The sequence below is a fragment of the Petaurus breviceps genome, unplaced genomic scaffold (genome assembly GCF_028583685.1).
Source record: "Petaurus breviceps papuanus isolate PSGF00001 unplaced genomic scaffold, PetGlider_PUasm1.0 185, whole genome shotgun sequence".
Classification (NCBI taxonomy): Eukaryota; Metazoa; Chordata; class Mammalia; order Diprotodontia; family Petauridae; genus Petaurus; species Petaurus breviceps.
Genome location: NW_027185797.1, coordinates 29,662,627 through 29,667,386, shown reverse-complemented (window position 1 = coordinate 29,667,386; position 4,760 = coordinate 29,662,627). Strand labels below are relative to the sequence as shown.

At 46.0% G+C, this 4,760-nt stretch overlaps 1 long non-coding RNA gene across 1 annotated transcript; it reads left to right on the top strand.

Annotated features, from left to right (window-relative positions):
* The first annotated feature begins 830 nt into the window (after positions 1 to 830).
* LOC138161495 (uncharacterized) lies at positions 831 to 3,374 on the top strand. The gene is made up of 2 exons (XR_011168390.1): positions 831 to 1,518; positions 2,617 to 3,374. It is a non-coding gene; the product is annotated as an uncharacterized lncRNA (long non-coding RNA).
* The last annotated feature ends 1,386 nt before the right edge of the window (positions 3,375 to 4,760 follow it).

The following is a 4,760-nucleotide window of genomic DNA, read 5'->3' as shown; positions in this document are numbered from 1 at the left end:
TGGGTCCACATTTAGGTGTTCAATCAGGCATCTCTTGCTTGATGGGACATACATCCAGAAAGTAAGCTGGAGACCGGAAGAACAGTAGGAAGGGTAGAAATATATAAGGGGCCTAGGGGCCGGGGACCTATCCTGGAGGACAGAGGCAATTAGGTTCAAAGGCCAAACATTGGAGGACTGGACAGAAAGACAAGGACCCAGTCACTGGGGTCTGCTGGCTAGAAAGACCAGCCTTCCCTTCCCCTGCCCAGCTGCCTTCAGAGAACAAATCATTTTTTAAAGGCATCAGGGGATTTGGAGACAAGCAGTGGCAGGAGTGCTAACTGTGGAGGCAAGAGATCAGGGTTCAAGTGGTGGCTCCAGTGATAACCCAGGAGACTTTGGACTAGTCCCCTCCCCACTCTAGATTTTAGTTTCCTTCTTCTGTAAAATAAAGGTCATATTGACACAAGCTTTTCAGTTCCAAGGCTATGATCTGATCATCTGTCCTTCCCTGGGGATGAAAGCTTTCCTGTTAGAAAATGAAGATTCTTAGGAAAACAATCACCACCTCATTTTTCCTCTCTTGTAAATTCAGAATTTTTAGCAACCCAGTTTTCTGAAGGCAAAGTACATGTCTATTAGGACCACTGCCACCCCCTTGCTAGCAGGAGAAACTGAAACTGGCTTTATACCAGTAATTGGAGGGTGGAAGCAAAGCCAGCTTCACTGATTCATTCTCCAGTACTTTTGTCCTAAACAATATTCTCTTAGATCATTGATTCCTTTATCCCTGGCATTCGTCAAATCTTTTTTTGTTTTTTAATTTTTGTTATCAGTTCTAAATTCTATCCCTCCCTTCCTCAAATCTTGAATTCACTATTTCTATACCTGGTCGTTCTTGGGACCTCATTCCCAAACTTTATTGAAACTGAGGGGTTTTTTTCAAGCCACATTAGTGGAGATGTGGTGGTGCTGGTGGGTTTTTTCCCTTAAAACCAGCAATCCATCTTCCTTTTTTTTTGTTTTGCAAACACTTTAAAGATTTCATCTGATAAAGGAATTTTTCCTCTTTTCAGATAAATCTGCTTTTTCCCCAGCCTTGATTTTCCTCCTTTTCCTTTAAAAATATTTTTTTAAAAAACGCTCTAAGTACACTAAATATTTATGAGTGTAATTTATGAGTGTTGGTCTTCACTCCTTGCCAAAGCTAAACAGCCTATCTGTGGGTGGCCTGAAAAGTCCTCACTGTGACGGGACTGAAAACATGGAAATGAGAGGTAACCTCACTAATAAAGAAAACCGTCAGACTTTTCAAATGAAATCCACAAATGACTCATTCAACTCGCTCATTGGGCACCGGTGCCCCAGAGAAGGGGAAATGTCATCTCCAAGGGCACCGTCCTCTTGGCCCCCACTACCGCGTCCCAGCCCGATGGGCAAAGCTCCGGAGCAAGTGTTCAGAGACCCCACCGAAGAGGAAAACGAGCCCAGCCTCCGAAAGCTGGGAAATAGTCCTCTCTTTTTGATGGCGGGCGGGTGAGTTTGCTTTCTTCTGTACTCCTCAGCCGACTTCCTCCAACCATTGGCCAGGCTAAAAGGAAAATCCGCGTGGCTCTAATGAGTTCCTTACCCAGCTCCAACCTCTCCCTTCTCGGCCCCATTTCTTTGGAGAATCAAAGTCCCACATCTGGATCGGGGCTTTTCACTGTCACAGGACCTCTCAAATGTTGGCCGTTGTTTTCTAGAGTTACATAATTTCTCCTGAAAAGCTTTTTCCCCCTTCCTTCAAAAAAGACAGAGAGAAGGGGGAGGAGGAAATGCCTGTGATATTAAAAGTCATAAGCGTTCATCTGTGATAAGCGCAAAGTGGTAGCGCGGGCCACTCATAGGCTCTGATTGCTCGTGTGTTCTGGGGGGCAGAGGAGCCTGAACAGGGAGGGAGGGCGAGCTCATGAAATGGGGAACCTGGGGGGAGGAGAGGATGGGAGGAAAAGAAGAGGCCTCGTGACTTTCCAGGGACCAGACGTTCCCGTGATGATTTTAGAATCTCAAGGGGAAATTAAAGAATCGGGGTTTGGCAGAAGTGGGGAGAGGGGAGACTCGATTGCTCGAATCTTCATTGAGACCATTTGGGAGGTGCCAGGGGGCGGTTCTGAGGCCTGGAATGACACACACATACCCTTCCTTATCCCACTTCCTTCACTTTATTAAATTTTTTTTTTTTTTTTTGCTTTTTGGAGAGGGGAGGCAGAGCAATTTGGGTTAAGTGACTTGTCCAAGGTCACACAGCTAGTGTTAAGTGCCTGAGACTGAATTTGAACTCAGGTCCTCCTGACCCCAGGGCCAATGCTCTATTCACTGAGCCACCTAGCTGCCCCACTTCCTTCACTTTAAGGGCCCATACTAGGAGGCAACTGGGTTCCAAACTGAACTCCACTGTCTGATACCTTCAGCATCATACTTCTGCTCTCTGGCCCTTTGCTGCCTCCTCTCTAAACTAAAGGAGGTGAACTAGGCAGCCTCTGGGGTCCCTCCTGTCTCTGTTTCCATGATGCTGTGATCCCGATCTGGCCTCCCTTTCTGCTGGTTATATTGACAGCGCCTTGCGATCCTCCTCTTCGATCCTCCTCGCAGAAAAGACCCACGATGTTGGAAGTGTCCCCTGCCCTTCGAGCCCTGGAACAAAGGAGCTGCACTAGGGAGGACAGCATCTATCAAGGCCTCGATGAGCCACACTTTCCTTATGGCTGGGAAAGAATCCCCTCCCCCTGCAGAGGAAACGCGCCCTGGTCAGCGCCTTCTTAGGTGCTAGCTATGTGCCACAGTACAAAGGGCCTCCAAGGCAAGAGGCCTCTGGAGTGGCAAGAAATCCTTCAGTACAGTGTTTAATCACAAGCAGGAACCTTGGAACTGTCAATTAGAATTTGGAATTGGAATTAGTCAAGTCGTTCTTGGCCTTGCCACACTCCCGTGATAATCCCCATCACCACTGCAACCATGACTGAAAAAGGATGTAACCTCCAAAAGCCATCAGCTGGAAGGAGCTTGGAGACCAGCTAATAGAATCCCTCCATTTTACTGGTGAGGAGACTGAGGCCCAGAGGAATGAGATGACCGGACCCAGGTCACACAGGCAGTAGTAAATGGGTTGCTGAGTCATGATTCGAACTCCTAACTCCAAATGCTTTCCACTATATGCCTCTTCCTGCTCAAATTCATTTCCATTAAGAAAGGCTATGCCCTTGTCCAAGTCTTTACTTGAGTCATGCTTGCAAGGATTCTCCAGCCCAGAGCCAAGGCAGGCTTTATGTGACAGGCAGGCTACTGATTAGATGTTTTTTATATGCCATTATTTGTTTTCCTATAGATTCAATAAAGCTGTGTAGACTTCGGGAACCCAGTTTTTGGTTTTTTTTTTTTTTTTGTGCTTCCCCAGGCTTCAGAGAAGTCTCCAGGCCACGTGTGTTTGGTGCCTGGTCTCAGAACACATGTGGCAAACCCAAGCGTGAGCAGAATAAAACCTCCTAATTAATGGGGCTCAAGAGTGGAGCCCCAGACCAGCTGTGTGTGCTCAGAAAGAAGACATCGATCAAAGCCCTCCATGTCCCTTCCTTACCCCTTGCTCATGCTTTAGAGAACCCAATGAAAGCCAGCTCTGGCACCCTCCAAATCATCCAGTCACTTAGCACACATGCACAGCACCATTGCTGCCATGATTTTTAATGTGCGTGTGCATTCGTACATTGGAATCAAAACATTCCTTTCTAGTTTGCCTCAAGTCCACAGACAGACCTTAGGGTCTGTCACCAGTTACTTTAATCCAAAGGGAAAAGTACCATCAACTTTCAACCAAGAAAGGTTGGGAAAATCCCTTTCTATAGGCTTACTGTTGTTCAGTCATTTCAGTCCTGTCTGACTCTCCGTGACCCCATTTGGAGTTTTCTTGGCAAAGATCCTAGAGTGGTTTGCCATTTCCTTCTCCAGCTCATTTTATAAATGAGGAAACTGAGGCAAACAGGACTAAGTGATTAGCCCAGGATCACATAGTTAGGAAGTGTCAGAGGCCAGATGAGTCTTTCTGACTTCAGGCCAGGCTCTCTATCCACTAAGCCACCCCACTGCTCTACTCACATGCCTTTTCTCTTCATCTACTGGCTTTCATCATCATTCCTTCCTTGGGGAAGGTTCGTAATTATTTTTTTTTTTTACAAAATCTCTAGGAATAACTTTTTCTTCCAATGTCATGCCTTTAAAATCCAGTATCTGCCTCCTTTATAATCCCAAATTTCACTTCCCCAATGACTCCTACCCAGAGAACTACAGTTTAGAGTCAATTAGTCAATAAACATTTATTAAATGCTAATTCTATTCCAGGCATTGTGCTAAGCATTGGTAAAGCAAAGACCCAACCCTGCCCTCAAGTAGCTCAAATTCGAAGGGAGGAGCCAACATAATAAGTAGGAAAGTCAAAATTTCATCGAAGGTCCTTCAGCTCCAGACCCCATGCTAGCACTCCCTCTCTGGGAGAGGGGAGATGGGAGTCTACCCACAGAAGCTGATGGCCAGCACCAAGGTCATGAGTCAGTACAATCCAACAGGTATCAACCAACACCCTAGTGGCCAGCAAGAAAGCAAGCTGTCCACTGGAAATGGCTCCATGTTGCAATTTGGAAATGTCTGGGTATCAATCAATAAAGCTTTTATTAACATTTACTATGAGCCACACACTGGGGCTTGCAAAAAAAAAAAAAAAGGAAAGGAAACCTTTTCTACTCTCA